The sequence below is a fragment of the Phyllobates terribilis genome, unplaced genomic scaffold (genome assembly GCF_046119375.1).
Source record: "Phyllobates terribilis strain yellow unplaced genomic scaffold, ASM4611937v1 Scaffold_169__1_contigs__length_4117513, whole genome shotgun sequence".
NCBI classification, from domain to species: domain Eukaryota; kingdom Metazoa; phylum Chordata; class Amphibia; order Anura; family Dendrobatidae; genus Phyllobates; species Phyllobates terribilis.
The window spans coordinates 1,976,271-1,996,176 of NW_027362929.1; the positions used below are offsets into that span (position 1 = coordinate 1,976,271).

Sequence of the window (19,906 nt, forward strand, 5' to 3'; positions counted from 1 at the left end):
GAGAGTACAGGAGAGCGTGGAGCGAAGTCTCTGTCAGGCTAGGGAAAGACAAGAGAAGACATACAACCAGTATGCTCCCGCTGTTCCCCTGGTACCCGGAGAGCAGGTCTTGAAGAGGAAGAGACGGCTCCACAAGTTGGACGACCAGTGGGAGAAGGACCCGTACACCGTACTGCCCTCAAGCCACGAAAACCCGAAGGTCTGTACCATCAGTAAAGACGGAGGGGAAACCACAGCCATTGTATCCCGGGACCACCTGAAGAAGTGTCCCGAACAACTGAGGAACCCTGAAGAGGAACAAGAAGACCATCGACCCGTAGAGGAAAGGGAAGATATGGTTAGTACCGTGCTCGGGGACTTCCCTCGGTCTTGGACTCAAGTCAATGGTGCAGTTGTGGTACCCGTACTCACCTTCCTCCAACCATCATCCCAAGAACCTACGGAGCAACGGGTAGAGCTGGAAGAACAGCCGGTCCAGGAGGCAGAAGACTCCACACAAGCAGAACAGGAGAATCAACCCTCTGCTTATAGTGAGCCTGCCGTACCCCTAGTGAGACAAAGAGCCGGTAGACAGCTGCCCAGTTTACCCTTGACAGCTCCTACACCCTGTAGTTCAGGGCCAGACAGTCAGCTCCGTAGGTCCACTAGGGCCACTAGAGGCCAGTTACCCGCACGTTGGAGGATCTAAATGTTTAAGCTATTTTGTATGTTTACCTGTCTATAGTTGCTTGTGTGTAATTTTGTGTTTCTAGTTGTTTTTAGGAATCCTTGGTGGATTTACCGGGAATCCTTGTACATAGTTGGAGCGTAACCCAGGATGGACTAAAGACTGTCAAGGACTCGGGGTAGAACAGACCCCTACCTGGTTACGTCTCCCTGTTTCGGTGAAATGGACACCTTTGCTTTTCTTCAAAGACTGCACCCGGTTGCGGATACGCCGTGACCATCTTATTGTATTTTAGTGTTGTTGTTTTTACCTTGTTATGTTTTTCTATAATGTGTTTAGTCCCGGAGTACTAAATTTTACTAGGGGGGAATGTGACACCCCAGGGGTCTGGTTGCCACAGTAACGTAATGTTATGTCTGAGAGCAGGTGGGAGGTCCTTTGGTCAGGGATCCTGTGCATGCCACACCTCCTGCCCAGTCTTGGGAGGGGAAGAACTTCCCCTATAAAAACCTGGGGCTGAGGCAGGGTGAGTGAGTAGAAGAAGAGAAGAAGTAGAGACAGCATAGGAAGAAACAGCAGTTACAAGGAGTCAGGGGCTGGCAGCTGCAGAGTTCGCCCTGACTAAGAAGACTTTTTACCGGACCCGGAGTCCGAGGCTGTGGGGACTAATTCCTACCCAGCAGCAGAATCCGTCAGGCAGGGGATTTCAGGTCCTCTGGCCCAGAAGCCCGAAGGCACGGTCACACGCGTGGGACCAGCACCGCCATCGTGGAGCGGAAGCCATTAGAAGGCCCCGAGTCACCGGCCATACGGGTGAGCACCACACGGTACACTCAGGGACGTGGGCTACTTACATCAGCTCCTAGCAAGGTAGCCAGAAGAGTACAGTCAGTTTGGGAGGCCTACAACTACGCCTGGCCAGGGGAGATCCCATCTGCTCAAGGACTGACCAGGCCCCATCCGCTAGCAAGTACTCCGGGAGGGTCTTTTGTTGTTACCAGTAAAGACCCTGAACTACACCGTACCGTCTCTGAGTGGTTCCTGCTACCCCCATCATCCACGTCGGCTGCCCTGAGGCCATACCCCTCCCGTTGGGGGTTATACTATCACGCTGCACAATCCCACCATCGGCCTCAGAGGTCTGCCCTGCAGCAGCAGCCCCCTGGCTGCACTCAACGGGTGGCATAGTCATCAACCATTTACCGCTAACAGACTGCCGTCCAGTTTGACTCCCTGGGCACGGACCGGGTCACCGCCACGAGACTACAATCCTCAACAGATCCGGCTCCGGGTAAGCTCTCGCAGCGCGACACAGGCCCAGGGGCGCGTCACTTGCCTAATATGTCTGTTTATCCAAAAGGAAGTATAGAGGGAGAGCTAGATAGATAGCATTGCATTACATTACATTACATGGCAATGCAATGCACAGTTGCTGAAGTTGAACCAAAATGAGCTTGTCATCTGGCTTCTGCAACTTTTAACATGAAAAATCCAATGAGGAGAAGAAAAGCAAAGCCAAAGAGTCCATCCCAAAATCCGACAAACAAGCAAAATGAACAAAAAGCATTGAATTCAATTCTTTCTGATTTTAGAAACTGCATTAAAGAAGGGGTGCACCGGTCCTGGAGATACTGCAATACCAGGTCAATGCGTGGAGTGGACAGAGCAAGCTCTTTTTCCATCTCCCTGTTCTAAAAATCCATTTAATATATGGTCCCCAGATAGGGGACGTATCAGATATTAAACTGATAAGAACAGATACTACACTTGATCTTAGCCAAAAGGCCGAGAAGCGATAACCAGAATTGGTTTCCGACTACGGTGCCACCCAAGGATTCTGAAAAGTCCATTTGTGGAGATGGCCACCTGGACTCCCGTTAAGAAGACATGCTGTCAACCTCTAGATCCCTCACATGCCTGCACTTTTCGGCTTGCTGCTGCTGCAATCCACGCGTTTTAGATCTGCATAACTCCACCTCTTTTAGCACAGTACCCTCAACCCCCGGCTGTTCCCACCCGCCTCAACACCGTTGGAAGGGAGGAGAACCAATTAAGGCGGGGGGGGGGGGTGGAACGAGCAGCTGTCTACCCTTAGCAGGAGGGTTGCTGATTAATTACCTCTCCTGCTGCTGCTGCTGCTGGCTGTCCAGCAGCAGACTGAAGGTGGCTGCTGCTGTGCGCAGGTATATAAAGGCTCAGAGCCTATTATGACACGCGCAGCCAGCGTTCCATTGCCACATTCCGTCTACTGCAGGCGGGATACCTGGATGGCTTAATGTCACTGAGAAGCTCACAGAGACCGCCATAAGCAACAGTTTAAAAGAATGCCACAGACTAATCAACCAAACTTTTTGGGTTGGTTTCTCTTTTATAGTCTGCAGGCATTAAATGAAAGAAGTCAGTGTTCCAGCAGAGGGAGACAACGTTTCAGAAAAGGCATTGTAGCAAACCAAAAAAGAAATTTTAAGCGCAGCAGAGTAACCAGCTCACATACCTGTTAGCTCAGGTGAGTTTAAAAGGCTGCTGTTGATAACAAGGGCATTTGCTAAATAGATGGTGTGTGTGCAACAATATACTGAAAGGTCAATTATATTGTGCAGCTTATCTCACCACCTGTAGTTATTTAGGTGAAAGCTCCAAAATGCTTGCCTAATATGTCTGTTTATCCAAAAGGAAGTATAGAGGGAGAGCTAGATAGATAGCATTGCATTACATTACATTACATGGCAATGCAATGCACAGTTGCTGAAGTTGAACCAAAATGAGCTTGTCATCTGGCTTCTGCAACTTTTAACATGAAAAATCCAATGAGGAGAAGAAAAGCAAAGCCAAAGAGTCCATCCCAAAATCCGACAAACAAGCAAAATGAACAAAAAGCATTGAATTCAATTCTTTCTGATTTTAGAAACTGCATTAAAGAAGGGGTGCACCGGTCCTGGAGATACTGCAATACCAGGTCAATGCGTGGAGTGGACAGAGCAAGCTCTTTTTCCATCTCCCTGTTCTAAAAATCCATTTAATATATGGTCCCCAGATAGGGGACGTATCAGATATTAAACTGATAAGAACAGATACTACACTTGATCTTAGCCAAAAGGCCGAGAAGCGATAACCAGAATTGGTTTCCGACTAGGGTGCCACCCAAGGATTCTGAAAAGTCCATTTGTGGAGATGGCCACCTGGACTCCCGTTAAGAAGACATGCTGTCAACCTCTAGATCCCTCACATGCCTGCACTTTTCGGCTTGCTGCTGCTGCAATCCACGCGTTTTAGATCTGCATAACTCCACCTCTTTTAGCACAGTACCCTCAACCCCCGGCTGTTCCCACCCGCCTCAACACCGTTGGAAGGGAGGAGAACCAATTAAGGCGGGGGGGGGGGGGGGTGGAACGAGCAGCTGTCTACCCTTAGCAGGAGGGTTGCTGATTAATTACCTCTCCTGCTGCTGCTGCTGCTGGCTGTCCAGCAGCAGACTGAAGGTGGCTGCTGCTGTGCGCAGGTATATAAAGGCTCAGAGCCTATTATGACACGCGCAGCCAGCGTTCCATTGCCACATTCCGTCTACTGCAGGTGGGATACCTGGATGGCTGAATGTCACTGAGAAGCTCACAGAGACCGCCATAAGCAACAGTTTAAAAGAATGCCACAGACTAATCAACCAAACTTTTTAGGTTGGTTTCTCTTTTATAGTCTGCAGGCATTAAATGAAAGAAGTCAGTGTTCTAGCAGAGGGAGACAACGTTTCAGAAAAGGCATTGTAGCAAACCAAAAAAGAAATTTTAAGCGCAGCAGAGTAACCAGCTCACATACCTGTTAGCTCAGGTGAGTTTAAAAGGCTGCTGTTGATAACAAGGGCATTTGCTAAATAGATGGTGTGTGTGCAACAATATACTGAAAGGTCAATTATATTGTGCAGCTTATCTCACCACCTGTAGTTATTTAGGTGAAAGCTCCAAAATGCTTGCCTAATATGTCTGTTTATCCAAAAGGAAGTATAGAGGGAGAGCTAGATAGATAGCATTGCATTACATTACATTACATGGCAATGCAATGCACAGTTGCTGAAGTTGAACCAAAATGAGCTTGTCATCTGGCTTCTGCAACTTTTAACATGAAAAATCCAATGAGGAGAAGAAAAGCAAAGCCAAAGAGTCCATCCCAAAATCCGACAAACAAGCAAAATGAACAAAAAGCATTGAATTCAATTCTTTCTGATTTTAGAAACTGCATTAAAGAAGGGGTGCACCGGTCCTGGAGATACTGCAATACCAGGTCAATGCGTGGAGTGGACAGAGCAAGCTCTTTTTCCATCTCCCTGTTCTAAAAATCCATTTAATATATGGTCCCCAGATAGGGGACGTATCAGATATTAAACTGATAAGAACAGATACTACACTTGATCTTAGCCAAAAGGCCGAGAAGCGATAACCAGAATTGGTTTCCGACTACGGTGCCACCCAAGGATTCTGAAAAGTCCATTTGTGGAGATGGCCACCTGGACTCCCGTTAAGAAGACATGCTGTCAACCTCTAGATCCCTCACATGCCTGCACTTTTCGGCTTGCTGCTGCTGCAATCCACGCGTTTTAGATCTGCATAACTCCACCTCTTTTAGCACAGTACCCTCAACCCCCGGCTGTTCCCACCCGCCTCAACACCGTTGGAAGGGAGGAGAACCAATTAAGGCGGGGGGGGGGGGTGGAACGAGCAGCTGTCTACCCTTAGCAGGAGGGTTGCTGATTAATTACCTCTCCTGCTGCTGCTGCTGCTGGCTGTCCAGCAGCAGACTGAAGGTGGCTGCTGCTGTGCGCAGGTATATAAAGGCTCAGAGCCTATTATGACACGCGCAGCCAGCGTTCCATTGCCACATTCCGTCTACTGCAGGCGGGATACCTGGATGGCTGAATGTCACTGAGAAGCTCACAGAGACCGCCATAAGCAACAGTTTAAAAGAATGCCACAGACTAATCAACCAAACTTTTTGGGTTGGTTTCTCTTTTATAGTCTGCAGGCATTAAATGAAAGAAGTCAGTGTTCCAGCAGAGGGAGACAACGTTTCAGAAAAGGCATTGTAGCAAACCAAAAAAGAAATTTTAAGCGCAGCAGAGTAACCAGCTCACATACCTGTTAGCTCAGGTGAGTTTAAAAGGCTGCTGTTGATAACAAGGGCATTTGCTAAATAGATGGTGTGTGTGCAACAATATACTGAAAGGTCAATTATATTGTGCAGCTTATCTCACCACCTGTAGTTATTTAGGTGAAAGCTCCAAAATGCTTGCCTAATATGTCTGTTTATCCAAAAGGAAGTATAGAGGGAGAGCTAGATAGATAGCATTGCATTACATTACATTACATGGCAATGCAATGCACAGTTGCTGAAGTTGAACCAAAATGAGCTTGTCATCTGGCTTCTGCAACTTTTAACATGAAAAATCCAATGAGGAGAAGAAAAGCAAAGCCAAAGAGTCCATCCCAAAATCCGACAAACAAGCAAAATGAACAAAAAGCATTGAATTCAATTCTTTCTGATTTTAGAAACTGCATTAAAGAAGGGGTGCACCGGTCCTGGAGATACTGCAATACCAGGTCAATGCGTGGAGTGGACAGAGCAAGCTCTTTTTCCATCTCCCTGTTCTAAAAATCCATTTAATATATGGTCCCCAGATAGGGGACGTATCAGATATTAAACTGATAAGAACAGATACTACACTTGATCTTAGCCAAAAGGCCGAGAAGCGATAACCAGAATTGGTTTCCGACTACGGTGCCACCCAAGGATTCTGAAAAGTCCATTTGTGGAGATGGCCACCTGGACTCCCGTTAAGAAGACATGCTGTCAACCTCTAGATCCCTCACATGCCTGCACTTTTCGGCTTGCTGCTGCTGCAATCCACGCGTTTTAGATCTGCATAACTCCACCTCTTTTAGCACAGTACCCTCAACCCCCGGCTGTTCCCACCCGCCTCAACACCGTTGGAAGGGAGGAGAACCAATTAAGGCGGGGGGGGGGGTGGAACGAGCAGCTGTCTACCCTTAGCAGGAGGGTTGCTGATTAATTACCTCTCCTGCTGCTGATGCTGCTGGCTGTCCAGCAGCAGACTGAAGGTGGCTGCTGCTGTGCGCAGGTATATAAAGGCTCAGAGCCTATTATGACACGCGCAGCCAGCGTTCCATTGCCACATTCCGTCTACTGCAGGCGGGATACCTGGATGGCTGAATGTCACTGAGAAGCTCACAGAGACCGCCATAAGCAACAGTTTAAAAGAATGCCACAGACTAATCAACCAAAGTTTTTAGGTTGGTTTCTCTTTTATAGTCTGCAGGCATTAAATGAAAGAAGTCAGTGTTCCAGCAGAGGGAGACAACGTTTCAGAAAAGGCATTGTAGCAAACCAAAAAAGAAATTTTAAGCGCAGCAGAGTAACCAGCTCACATACCTGTTAGCTCAGGTGAGTTTAAAAGGCTGCTGTTGATAACAAGGGCATTTGCTAAATAGATGGTGTGTGTGCAACAATATACTGAAAGGTCAATTATATTGTGCAGCTTATCTCACCACCTGTAGTTATTTAGGTGAAAGCTCCAAAATGCTTGCCTAATATGTCTGTTTATCCAAAAGGAAGTATAGAGGGAGAGCTAGATAGATAGCATTGCATTACATTACATTACATGGCAATGCAATGCACAGTTGCTGAAGTTGAACCAAAATGAGCTTGTCATCTGGCTTCTGCAACTTTTAACATGAAAAATCCAATGAGGAGAAGAAAAGCAAAGCCAAAGAGTCCATCCCAAAATCCGACAAACAAGCAAAATGAACAAAAAGCATTGAATTCAATTCTTTCTGATTTTAGAAACTGCATTAAAGAAGGGGTGCACCGGTCCTGGAGATACTGCAATACCAGGTCAATGCGTGGAGTGGACAGAGCAAGCTCTTTTTCCATCTCCCTGTTCTAAAAATCCATTTAATATATGGTCCCCAGATAGGGGACGTATCAGATATTAAACTGATAAGAACAGATACTACACTTGATCTTAGCCAAAAGGCCGAGAAGCGATAACCAGAATTGGTTTCCGACTACGGTGCCACCCAAGGATTCTGAAAAGTCCATTTGTGGAGATGGCCACCTGGACTCCCGTTAAGAAGACATGCTGTCAACCTTTAGATCCCTCACATGTCTGCACTTTTCGGCTTGCTGCTGCTGCAATCCACGCGTTTTAGATCTGCATAACTCCACCTCTTTTAGCACAGTACCCTCAACCCCCGGCTGTTCCCACCCGCCTCAACACCGTTGGAAGGGAGGAGAACCAATTAAGGCGGGGGGGGGTGGAACGAGCAGCTGTCTACCCTTAGCAGGAGGGTTGCTGATTAATTACCTCTCCTGCTGCTGCTGCTGCTGGCTGTCCAGCAGCAGACTGAAGGTGGCTGCTGCTGTGCGCAGGAATATAAAGGCTCAGAGCCTATTATGACACGCGCAGCCAGCGTTCCATTGCCACATTCCGTCTACTGCAGGCGGGATACCTGGATGGCTGAATGTCACTGAGAAGCTCACAGAGACCGCCATAAGCAACAGTTTAAAAGAATGCCACAGACTAATCAACCAAACTTTTTGGGTTGGTTTCTCTTTTATAGTCTGCAGGCATTAAATGAAAGAAGTCAGTGTTCCAGCAGAGGGAGACAACGTTTCAGAAAAGGCATTGTAGCAAACCAAAAAAGAAATTTTAAGCGCAGCAGAGTAACCAGCTCACATACCTGTTAGCTCAGGTGAGTTTAAAAGGCTGCTGTTGATAACAAGGGCATTTGCTAAATAGATGGTGTGTGTGCAACAATATACTGAAAGGTCAATTATATTGTGCAGCTTATCTCACCACCTGTAGTTATTTAGGTGAAAGCTCCAAAATGCTTGCCTAATATGTCTGTTTATCCAAAAGGAAGTATAGAGGGAGAGCTAGATAGATAGCATTGCATTACATTACATTACATGGCAATGCAATGCACAGTTGCTGAAGTTGAACCAAAATGAGCTTGTCATCTGGCTTCTGCAACTTTTAACATGAAAAATCCAATGAGGAGAAGAAAAGCAAAGCCAAAGAGTCCATCCCAAAATCCGACAAACAAGCAAAATGAACAAAAAGCATTGAATTCAATTCTTTCTGATTTTAGAAACTGCATTAAAGAAGGGGTGCACCGGTCCTGGAGATACTGCAATACCAGGTCAATGCGTGGAGTGGACAGAGCAAGCTCTTTTTCCATCTCCCTGTTCTAAAAATCCATTTAATATATGGTCCCCAGATAGGGGACGTATCAGATATTAAACTGATAAGAACAGATACTACACTTGATCTTAGCCAAAAGGCCGAGAAGCGATAACCAGAATTGGTTTCCGACTACGGTGCCACCCAAGGATTCTGAAAAGTCCATTTGTGGAGATGGCCACCTGGACTCCCGTTAAGAAGACATGCTGTCAACCTCTAGATCCCTCACATGCCTGCACTTTTCGGCTTGCTGCTGCTGCAATCCACGCGTTTTAGATCTGCATAACTCCACCTCTTTTAGCACAGTACCCTCAACCCCCGGCTGTTCCCACCCGCCTCAACACCGTTGGAAGGGAGGAGAACCAATTAAGGCGGGGGGGGGGGGGGTGGAACGAGCAGCTGTCTACCCTTAGCAGGAGGGTTGCTGATTAATTACCTCTCCTGCTGCTGCTGCTGCTGGCTGTCCAGCAGCAGACTGAAGGTGGCTGCTGCTGTGCGCAGGTATATAAAGGCTCAGAGCCTATTATGACACGCGCAGCCAGCGTTCCATTGCCACATTCCGTCTACTGCAGGCGGGATACCTGGATGGCTGAATGTCACTGAGAAGCTCACAGAGACCTCCATAAGCAACAGTTTAAAAGAATGCCACAGACTAATCAACCAAACTTTTTGGGTTGGTTTCTCTTTTATAGTCTGCAGGCATTAAATGAAAGAAGTCAGTGTTCCAGCAGAGGGAGACAACGTTTCAGAAAATGCATTGTAGCAAACCAAAAAAGAAATTTTAAGCGCAGCAGAGTAACCAGCTCACATACCTGTTAGCTCAGGTGAGTTTAAAAGGCTGCTGTTGATAACAAGGGCATTTGCTAAATAGATGGTGTGTGTGCAACAATATACTGAAAGGTCAATTATATTGTGCAGCTTATCTCACCACCTGTAGTTATTTAGGTGAAAGCTCCAAAATGCTTGCCTAATATGTCTGTTTATCCAAAAGGATGTATAGAGGGAGAGCTAGATAGATAGCATTGCATTACATTACATTACATGGCAATGCAATGCACAGTTGCTGAAGTTGAACCAAAATGAGCTTGTCATCTGGCTTCTGCAACTTTTAACATGAAAAATCCAATGAGGAGAAGAAAAGCAAAGCCAAAGAGTCCATCCCAAAATCCGACAAACAAGCAAAATGAACAAAAAGCATTGAATTCAATTCTTTCTGATTTTAGAAACTGCATTAAATAAGGGGTGCACCGGTCCTGGAGATACTGCAATACCAGGTCAATGCGTGGAGTGGACAGAGCAAGCTCTTTTTCCATCTCCCTGTTCTAAAAATCCATTTAATATATGGTCCCCAGATAGGGGACGTATCAGATATTAAACTGATAAGAACAGATACTACACTTGATCTTAGCCAAAAGGCCGAGAAGCGATAACCAGAATTGGTTTCCGACTACGGTGCCACCCAAGGATTCTGAAAAGTCCATTTGTGGAGATGGCCACCTGGACTCCCGTTAAGAAGACATGCTGTCAACCTCTAGATCCCTCACATGCCTGCACTTTTCGGCTTGCTGCTGCTGCAATCCACGCGTTTTAGATCTGCATAACTCCACCTCTTTTAGCACAGTACCCTCAACCCCCGGCTGTTCCCACCCGCCTCAACACCGTTGGAAGGGAGGAGAACCAATTAAGGCGGGGGGGGGGGGTGGAACGAGCAGCTGTCTACCCTTAGCAGGAGGGTTGCTGATTAATTACCTCTCCTGCTGCTGCTGCTGCTGGCTGTCCAGCAGCAGACTGAAGGTGGCTGCTGCTGTGCGCAGGTATATAAAGGCTCAGAGCCTATTATGACACGCGCAGCCAGCGTTCCATTGCCACATTCCGTCTACTGCAGGCGGGATACCTGGATGGCTGAATGTCACTGAGAAGCTCACAGAGACCGCCATAAGCAACAGTTTAAAAGAATGCCACAGACTAATCAACCAAACTTTTTGGGTTGGTTTCTCTTTTATAGTCTGCAGGCATTAAATGAAAGAAGTCAGTGTTCCAGCAGAGGGAGACAACGTTTCAGAAAAGGCATTGTAGCAAACCAAAAAAGAAATTTTAAGCGCAGCAGAGTAACCAGCTCACATACCTGTTAGCTCAGGTGAGTTTAAAAGGCTGCTGTTGATAACAAGGGCATTTGCTAAATAGATGGTGTGTGTGCAACAATATACTGAAAGGTCAATTATATTGTGCAGCTTATCTCACCACCTGTAGTTATTTAGGTGAAAGCTCCAAAATGCTTGCCTAATATGTCTATTTATCCAAAAGGAAGTATAGAGGGAGAGCTAGATAGATAGCATTGCATTACATTACATTACATGGCAATGCAATGCACAGTTGCTGAAGTTGAACCAAAATGAGCTTGTCATCTGGCTTCTGCAACTTTTAACATGAAAAATCCAATGAGGAGAAGAAAAGCAAAGCCAAAGAGTCCATCCCAAAATCCGACAAACAAGCAAAATGAACAAAAAGCATTGAATTCAATTCTTTCTGATTTTAGAAACTGCATTAAAGAAGGGGTGCACCGGTCCTGGAGATACTGCAATACCAGGTCAATGCGTGGAGTGGACAGAGCAAGCTCTTTTTCCATCTCCCTGTTCTAAAAATCCATTTAATATATGGTCCCCAGATAGGGGACGTATAAGATACTAAACTGATAAGAACAGATACTACACTTGATCTTAGCCAAAAGGCCGAGAAGCGATAACCAGAATTGGTTTCCGACTACGGTGCCACCCAAGGATTCTGAAAAGTCCATTTGTGGAGATGGCCACCTGGACTCCCGTTAAGAAGACATGCTGTCAACCTCTAGATCCCTCACATGCCTGCACTTTTCGGCTTGCTGCTGCTGCAATCCACGCGTTTTAGATCTGCATAACTCCACCTCTTTTAGCACAGTACCCTCAACCCCCGGCTGTTCCCACCCGCCTCAACACCGTTGGAAGGGAGGAGAACCAATTAAGGCGGGGGGGGGGGGTGGAACGAGCAGCTGTCTACCCTTAGCAGGAGGGTTGCTGATTAATTACCTCTCCTGCTGCTGCTGCTGCTGGCTGTCCAGCAGCAGACTGAAGGTGGCTGCTGCTGTGCGCAGGTATATAAAGGCTCAGAGCCTATTATGACACGCGCAGCCAGCGTTCCATTGCCACATTCCGTCTACTGCAGGCGGGACACCTGGATGGCTGAATGTCACTGAGAAGCTCACAGAGACCGCCATAAGCAACAGTTTAAAAGAATGCCACAGACTAATCAACCAAACTCTTTGGGTTGGTTTCTCTTTTATAGTCTGCAGGCATTAAATGAAAGAAGTCAGTGTTCCAGCAGAGGGAGACAACGTTTCAGAAAAGGCATTGTAGCAAACCAAAAAAGAAATTTTAAGCGCAGCAGAGTAACCAGCTCACATACCTGTTAGCTCAGGTGAGTTTAAAAGGCTGCTGTTGATAACAAGGGCATTTGCTAAATAGATGGTGTGTGTGCAACAATATACTGAAAGGTCAATTATATTGTGCAGCTTATCTCACCACCTGTAGTTATTTAGGTGAAAGCTCCAAAATGCTTGCCTAATATGTCTGTTTATCCAAAAGGAAGTATAGAGGGAGAGCTAGATAGATAGCATTGCATTACATTACATTACATGGCAATGCAATGCACAGTTGCTGAAGTTGAACCAAAATGAGCTTGTCATCTGGCTTCTGCAACTTTTAACATGAAAAATCCAATGAGGAGAAGAAAAGCAAAGCCAAAGAGTCCATCCCAAAATCCGACAAACAAGCAAAATGAACAAAAAGCATTGAATTCAATTCTTTCTGATTTTAGAAACTGCATTAAAGAAGGGGTGCACCGGTCCTGGAGATACTGCAATACCAGGTCAATGCGTGGAGTGGACAGAGCAAGCTCTTTTTCCATCTCCCTGTTCTAAAAATCCATTTAATATATGGTCCCCAGATAGGGGACGTATCAGATATTAAACTGATAAGAACAGATACTACACTTGATCTTAGCCAAAAGGCCGAGAAGCGATAACCAGAATTGGTTTCCGACTACGGTGCCACCCAAGGATTCTGAAAAGTCCATTTGTGGAGATGGCCACCTGGACTCCCGTTAAGAAGACATGCTGTCAACCTCTAGATCCCTCACATGCCTGCACTTTTCGGCTTGCTGCTGCTGCAATCCACGCGTTTTAGATCTGCATAACTCCACCTCTTTTAGCACAGTACCCTCAACCCCCCGCTGTTCCCACCCGCCTCAACACCGTTGGAAGGGAGGAGAACCAATTAAGGCGGGGGGGGGGGTGGAACGAGCAGCTGTCTACCCTTAGCAGGAGGGTTGCTGATTCATTACCTCTCCTGCTGCTGCTGCTGCTGGCTGTCCAGCAGCAGACTGAAGGTGGCTGCTGCTGTGCACAGGTAAATAAAGGCTCAGAGCCTATTATGACACGCGCAGCCAGCGTTCCATTGCCACATTCCGTCTACTGCAGGCGGGATACCTGGATGGCTGAATGTCACTGAGAAGCTCACAGAGACCGCCATAAGCAACAGTTTAAAAGAATGCCACAGACTAATCAACCAAACTTTTTGGGTTGGTTTCTCTTTTATAGTCTGCAGGCATTAAATGAAAGAAGTCAGTGTTCCAGCAGAGGGAGACAACGTTTCAGAAAAGGCATTGTAGCAAACCAAAAAAGAAATTTTAAGCGCAGCAGAGTAACCAGCTCACATACCTGTTAGCTCAGGTGAGTTTAAAAGGCTGCTGTTGATAACAAGGGCATTTGCTAAATAGATGGTGTGTGTGCAACAATATACTGAAAGGTCAATTATATTGTGCAGCTTATCTCACCACCTGTAGTTATTTAGGTGAAAGCTCCAAAATGCTTGCCTAATATGTCTGTTTATCCAAAAGGAAGTATAGAGGGAGAGCTAGATAGATAGCATTGCATTACATTACATTACATGGCAATGCAATGCACAGTTGCTGAAGTTGAACCAAAATGAGCTTGTCATCTGGCTTCTGCAACTTTTAACATGAAAAATCCAATGAGGAGAAGAAAAGCAAAGCCAAAGAGTCCATCCCAAAATCCGACAAACAAGCAAAATGAACAAAAAGCATTGAATTCAATTCTTTCTGATTTTAGAAACTGCATTAAAGAAGGGGTGCACCGGTCCTGGAGATACTGCAATACCAGGTCAATGCGTGGAGTGGACAGAGCAAGCTCTTTTTCCATCTCCCTGTTCTAAAAATCCATTTAATATATGGTCCCCAGATAGGGGACGTATCAGATATTAAACTGATAAGAACAGAAACTACACTTGATCTTAGCCAAAAGGCCGAGAAGCGATAACCAGAATTGGTTTCCGACTACGGTGCCACCCAAGGATTCTGAAAAGTCCATTTGTGGAGATGGCCACCTGGACTCCCGTTAAGAAGACATGCTGTCAACCTCTAGATCCCTCACATGCCTGCACTTTTCGGCTCGCTGCTGCTGCAATCCACGCGTTTTAGATCTGCATAACTCCACGTCTTTTAGCACAGTACCCTCAACCCCCGGCTGTTCCCACCCGCCTCAACACCGTTGGAAGGGAGGAGAACCAATTAAGGCGGGGGGGGGGGGGGTGGAACGAGCAGCTGTCTACCCTTAGCAGGAGGGTTGCTGATTAATTACCTCTCCTGCTGCTGCTGCTGGCTGTCCAGCAGCAGACTGAAGGTGGCTGCTGCTGTGCGCAGGTATATAAAAGCTCAGAGCCTATTATGACACGCGCAGCCAGCGTTCCATTGCCACATTCCGTCTACTGCAGGCGGGATACCTGGATGGCTGAATGTCACTGAGAAGCTCACAGAGACCGCCATAAGCAACAGTTTAAAAGAATGCCACAGACTAATCAACCAAACTTTTTGGGTTGGTTTCTCTTTTATAGTCTGCAGGCATTAAATGAAAGAAGTCAGTGTTCCAGCAGAGGGAGACAACGTTTCAGAAAAGGCATTGTAGCAAACCAAAAAAGAAATTTTAAGCGCAGCAGAGTAACCAGCTCACATACCTGTTAGCTCAGGTGAGTTTAAAAGGCTGCTGTTGATAACAAGGGCATTTGCTAAATAGATGGTGTGTGTGCAACAATATACTGAAAGGTCAATTATATTGTGCAGCTTATCTCACCACCTGTAGTTATTTAGGTGAAAGCTCCAAAATGCTTGCCTAATATGTCTGTTTATCCAAAAGGAAGTATAGAGGGAGAGCTAGATAGATAGCATTGCATTACATTACATTACATGGCAATGCAATGCACAGTTGCTGAAGTTGAACCAAAATGAGCTTGTCATCTGGCTTCTGCAACTTTTAACATGAAAAATCCAATGAGGAGAAGAAAAGCAAAGCCAAAGAGTCCATCCCAAAATCCGACAAACAAGCAAAATGAACAAAAAGCATTGAATTCAATTCTTTCTGATTTTAGAAACTGCATTAAAGAAGGGGTGCACCGGTCCTGGAGATACTGCAATACCAGGTCAATTCGTGGAGTGGACAGAGCAAGCTCTTTTTCCATCTCCCTGTTCTAAAAATCCATTTAATATATGGTCCCCAGATAGGGGACGTATCAGATATTAAACTGATAAGAACAGATACTACACTTGATCTTAGCCAAAAGGCCGAGAAGCGATAACCAGAATTGGTTTCCGACTACGGTGCCACCCAAGGATTCTGAAAAGTCCATTTGTGGAGATGGCCACCTGGACTCCCGTTAAGAAGACATGCTGTCAACCTCTAGATCCCTCACATGCCTGCACTTTTCGGCTTGCTGCTGCTGCAATCCACGCGTTTTAGATCTGCATAACTCCACCTCTTTTAGCACAGTACCCTCAACCCCCGGCTGTTCCCACCCGCCTCAACACCGTTGGAAGGGAGGAGAACCAATTAAGGCGGGGGGGGGGGTGGAACGAGCAGCTGTCTACCCTTAGCAGGAGGGTTGCTGATTAATTACCTCTCCTGCTGCTGCTGCTGCTGGCTGTCCAGCAGCAGACTGAAGGTGGCTGCTGCTGTGCGCAGGTATATAAAGGCTCAGAGCCTATTATGACACGCGCAGCCAGCGTTCCATTGCCACATTCCGTCTACTGCAGGCGGGATACCTGGATGGCTGAATGTCACTGAGAAGCTCACAGAGACCGCCATAAGCAACAGTTTAAAAGAATGCCACAGACTAATCAACCAAACTTTTTGGGTTGGTTTCTCTTTTATAGTCTGCAGGCATTAAATGAAAGAAGTCAGTGTTCCAGCAGAGGGAGACAACGTTTCAGAAAAGGCATTGTAGCAAACCAAAAAAGAAATTTTAAGCGCAGCAGAGTAACCAGCTCACATACCTGTTAGCTCAGGTGAGTTTAAAAGGCTGCTGTTGATAACAAGGGCATTTGCTAAATAGATGGTGTGTGTGCAACAATATACTGAAAGGTCAATTATATTGTGCAGCTTATCTCACCACCTGTAGTTATTTAGGTGAAAGCTCCAAAATGCTTGCCTAATATGTCTGTTTATCCAAAAGGAAGTACAGAGGGAGAGCTAGATAGATAGCATTGCATTACATTACATTACATGGCAATGCAATGCACAGTTGCTGAAGTTGAACCAAAATGAGCTTGTCATCTGGCTTCTGCAACTTTTAACATGAAAAATCCAATGAGGAGAAGAAAAGCAAAGCCAAAGAGTCCATCCCAAAATCCGACAAACAAGCAAAATGAACAAAAAGCATTGAATTCAATTCTTTCTGATTTTAGAAACTGCATTAAAGAAGGGGTGCACCGGTCCTGGAGATACTGCAATACCAGGTCAATGCGTGGAGTGGACAGAGCAAGCTCTTTTTCCATCTCCCTGTTCTAAAAATCCATTTAATATATGGTCCCCAGATAGGGGACGTATCAGATATTAAACTGATAAGAACAGATACTACACTTGATCTTAGCCAAAAGGCCGAGAAGCGATAACCAGAATTGGTTTCCGACTACGGTGCCACCCAAGGATTCTGAAAAGTCCATTTGTGGAGATGGCCACCTGGACTCCCGTTAAGAAGACATGCTGTCAACCTCTAGATCCCTCACATGCCTGCACTTTTCGGCTTGCTGCTGCTGCAATCCACGCGTTTTAGATCTGCATAACTCCACCTCTTTTAGCACAGTACCCTCAACCCCCGGCTGTTCCCACCCGCCTCAACACCGTTGGAAGGGAGGAGAACCAATTAAGGCGGGGGGGGGGTGGAACGAGCAGCTGTCTACCCTTAGCAGGAGGGTTGCTGATTAATTACCTCTCCTGCTGCTGCTGCTGGCTGTCCAGCAGCAGACTGAAGGTGGCTGCTGCTGTGCGCAGGTATATAAAGGCTCAGAGCCTATTATGACACGCGCAGCCAGCGTTCCATTGCCACATTCCGTCTACTGCAGGCGGGATACCTGGATGGCTGAATGTCACTGAGAAGCTCACAGAGACCGCCATAAGCAACAGTTTAAAAGAATGCCACAGACTAATCAACCAAACTTTTTGGGTTGGTTTCTCTTTTATAGTCTGCAGGCATTAAATGAAAGAAGTCAGTGTTCCAGCAGAGGGAGACAACGTTTCAGAAAAGGCATTGTAGCAAACCAAAAAAGAAATTTTAAGCGCAGCAGAGTAACCAGCTCACATACCTGTTAGCTCAGGTGAGTTTAAAAGGCTGCTGTTGATAACAAGGGCATTTGCTAAATAGATGGTGTGTGTGCAACAATATACTGAAAGGTCAATTATATTGTGCAGCTTATCTCACCACCTGTAGTTATTTAGGTGAAAGCTCCAAAATGCTTGCCTAATATGTCTGTTTATCCAAAAGGAAGTATAGAGGGAGAGCTAGATAGATAGCATTGCATTACATTACATTACATGGCAATGCAATGCACAGTTGCTGAAGTTGAACCAAAATGAGCTTGTCATCTGGCTTCTGCAACTTTTAACATGAAAAATCCAATGAGGAGAAGAAAAGCAAAGCCAAAGAGTCCATCCCAAAATCCGACAAACAAGCAAAATGAACAAAAAGCATTGAATTCAATTCTTTCTGATTTTAGAAACTGCATTAAAGAAGGGGTGCACCGGTCCTGGAGATACTGCAATACCAGGTCAATGCGTGGAGTGGACAGAGCAAGCTCTTTTTCCATCTCCCTGTTCTAAAAATCCATTTAATATATGGTCCCCAGATAGGGGACGTATCAGATATTAAACTGATAAGAACAGATACTACACTTGATCTTAGCCAAAAGGCCGAGAAGCGATAACCAGAATTGGTTTCCGACTACGGTGCCACCCAAGGATTCTGAAAAGTCCATTTGTGGAGATGGCCACCTGGACTCCCGTTAAGAAGACATGCTGTCAACCTCTAGATCCCTCACATGCCTGCACTTTTCGGCTTGCTGCTGCTGCAATCCACGCGTTTTAGATCTGCATAACTCCACCTCTTTTAGCACAGTACCCTCAACCCCCGGCTGTTCCCACCCGCCTCAACACCGTTGGAAGGGAGGAGAACCAATTAAGGCGGGGGGGGGGGTGGAACGAGCAGCTGTCTACCCTTAGCAGGAGGGTTGCTGATTAATTACCTCTCCTGCTGCTGCTGCTGCTGGCTGTCCAGCAGCAGACTGAAGGTGGCTGCTGCTGTGCGCAGGTATATAAAGGCTCAGAGCCTATTATGACACGCGCAGCCAGCGTTCCATTGCCACATTCCGTCTACTGCAGGCGGGATACCTGGATGGCTGAATGTCACTGAGAAGCTCACAGAGACCGCCATAAGCAACAGTTTAAAAGAATGCCACAGACTAATCAACCAAACTTTTTGGGTTGGTTTCTCTTTTATAGTCTGCAGGCATTAAATGAAAGAAGTCAGTGTTCCAGCAGAGGGAGACAACGTTTCAGAAAAGGCATTGTAGCAAACCAAAAAAGAAATTTTAAGCGCAGCAGAGTAACCAGCTCACATACCTGTTAGCTCAGGTGAGTTTAAAAGGCTGCTGTTGATAACAAGGGCATTTGCTAAATAGATGGTGTGTGTGCAACAATATACTGAAAGGTCAATTATATTGTGCAGCTTATCTCACCACCTGTAGTTATTTAGGTGAAAGCTCCAAAATGCTTGCCTAATATGTCTGTTTATCCAAAAGGAAGTATAGAGGGAGAGCTAGATAGATAGCATTGCATTACATTACATTACATGGCAATGCAATGCACAGTTGCTGAAGTTGAACCAAAATGAGCTTGTCATCTGGCTTCTGCAACTTTTAACATGAAAAATCCAATGAGGAGAAGAAAAGCAAAGCCAAAGAGTCCATCCCAAAATCCGACAAACAAGCAAAATGAACAAAAAGCATTGAATTCAATTCTTTCTGATTTTAGAAACTGCATTAAAGAAGGGGTGCACCGGTCCTGGAGATACTGCAATACCAGGTCAATGCGTGGAGTGGACAGAGCAAGCTCTTTTTCCATCTCCCTGTTCTAAAAATCCATTTAATATATGGTCCCCAGATAGGGGACGTATCAGATATTAAACTGATAAGAACAGATACTACACTTGATCTTAGCCAAAAGGCCGAGAAGCGATAACCAGAATTGGTTTCCGACTACGGTGCCACCCAAGGATTCTGAAAAGTCCATTTGTGGAGATGGCCACCTGGACTCCCGTTAAGAAGACATGCTGTCAACCTCTAGATCCCTCACATGCCTGCACTTTTTGGCTTGCTGCTGCTGCAATCCACGCGTTTTAGATCTGCATAACTCCACCTCTTTTAGCACAGTACCCTCAACCCCCGGCTGTTCCCACCCGCCTCAACACCGTTGGAAGGGAGGAGAACCAATTAAGGCGGGGGGGGGGTGGAACGAGCAGCTGTCTACCCTTAGCAGGAGGGTTGCTGATTAATTACCTCTCCTGCTGCTGCTGCTGCTGGCTGTCCAGCAGCAGACTGAAGGTGGCTGCTGCTGTGCG

The 19,906-nt window shown here is 46.1% G+C and overlaps 14 non-coding genes across 14 annotated transcripts; all 14 read right to left on the reverse strand.

The window, feature by feature from the left end:
• Positions 1–2,273: 2,273 nt before the first annotated feature.
• LOC141208769 (U2 spliceosomal RNA) lies at positions 2,274–2,464 on the reverse strand. The gene has a single exon (XR_012278983.1). It is a non-coding gene; the product is annotated as a U2 spliceosomal RNA (small nuclear RNA).
• A 1,122-nt stretch (positions 2,465–3,586) lies between these two features.
• Positions 3,587–3,777, reverse strand: LOC141208770 (U2 spliceosomal RNA). The gene has a single exon (XR_012278984.1). It is a non-coding gene; the product is annotated as a U2 spliceosomal RNA (small nuclear RNA).
• Positions 3,778–4,902: 1,125 nt separating this feature from the next.
• LOC141208771 (U2 spliceosomal RNA) lies at positions 4,903–5,093 on the reverse strand. Its single transcript, XR_012278985.1, has one exon. It is a non-coding gene; the product is annotated as a U2 spliceosomal RNA (small nuclear RNA).
• A 1,122-nt stretch (positions 5,094–6,215) lies between these two features.
• Positions 6,216–6,406, reverse strand: LOC141208772 (U2 spliceosomal RNA). The gene has a single exon (XR_012278986.1). It is a non-coding gene; the product is annotated as a U2 spliceosomal RNA (small nuclear RNA).
• Positions 6,407–7,527: 1,121 nt separating this feature from the next.
• LOC141208773 (U2 spliceosomal RNA) lies at positions 7,528–7,718 on the reverse strand. Its single transcript, XR_012278987.1, has one exon. It is a non-coding gene; the product is annotated as a U2 spliceosomal RNA (small nuclear RNA).
• A 1,119-nt stretch (positions 7,719–8,837) lies between these two features.
• LOC141208774 (U2 spliceosomal RNA) lies at positions 8,838–9,028 on the reverse strand. Its single transcript, XR_012278988.1, has one exon. It is a non-coding gene; the product is annotated as a U2 spliceosomal RNA (small nuclear RNA).
• Positions 9,029–10,152: 1,124 nt separating this feature from the next.
• LOC141208775 (U2 spliceosomal RNA) lies at positions 10,153–10,343 on the reverse strand. The gene has a single exon (XR_012278989.1). It is a non-coding gene; the product is annotated as a U2 spliceosomal RNA (small nuclear RNA).
• Positions 10,344–11,465: 1,122 nt separating this feature from the next.
• Positions 11,466–11,656, reverse strand: LOC141210490 (U2 spliceosomal RNA). Its single transcript, XR_012280657.1, has one exon. It is a non-coding gene; the product is annotated as a U2 spliceosomal RNA (small nuclear RNA).
• A 1,122-nt stretch (positions 11,657–12,778) lies between these two features.
• On the reverse strand, positions 12,779–12,969 carry LOC141208776 (U2 spliceosomal RNA). Its single transcript, XR_012278990.1, has one exon. It is a non-coding gene; the product is annotated as a U2 spliceosomal RNA (small nuclear RNA).
• A 1,121-nt stretch (positions 12,970–14,090) lies between these two features.
• LOC141210343 (U2 spliceosomal RNA) lies at positions 14,091–14,281 on the reverse strand. The gene has a single exon (XR_012280515.1). It is a non-coding gene; the product is annotated as a U2 spliceosomal RNA (small nuclear RNA).
• A 1,121-nt stretch (positions 14,282–15,402) lies between these two features.
• On the reverse strand, positions 15,403–15,593 carry LOC141210301 (U2 spliceosomal RNA). The gene has a single exon (XR_012280473.1). It is a non-coding gene; the product is annotated as a U2 spliceosomal RNA (small nuclear RNA).
• A 1,121-nt stretch (positions 15,594–16,714) lies between these two features.
• Positions 16,715–16,905, reverse strand: LOC141208777 (U2 spliceosomal RNA). Its single transcript, XR_012278991.1, has one exon. It is a non-coding gene; the product is annotated as a U2 spliceosomal RNA (small nuclear RNA).
• Positions 16,906–18,022: 1,117 nt separating this feature from the next.
• Positions 18,023–18,213, reverse strand: LOC141208778 (U2 spliceosomal RNA). The gene has a single exon (XR_012278992.1). It is a non-coding gene; the product is annotated as a U2 spliceosomal RNA (small nuclear RNA).
• Positions 18,214–19,334: 1,121 nt separating this feature from the next.
• LOC141208780 (U2 spliceosomal RNA) lies at positions 19,335–19,525 on the reverse strand. The gene has a single exon (XR_012278994.1). It is a non-coding gene; the product is annotated as a U2 spliceosomal RNA (small nuclear RNA).
• Positions 19,526–19,906: the final 381 nt, after the last annotated feature.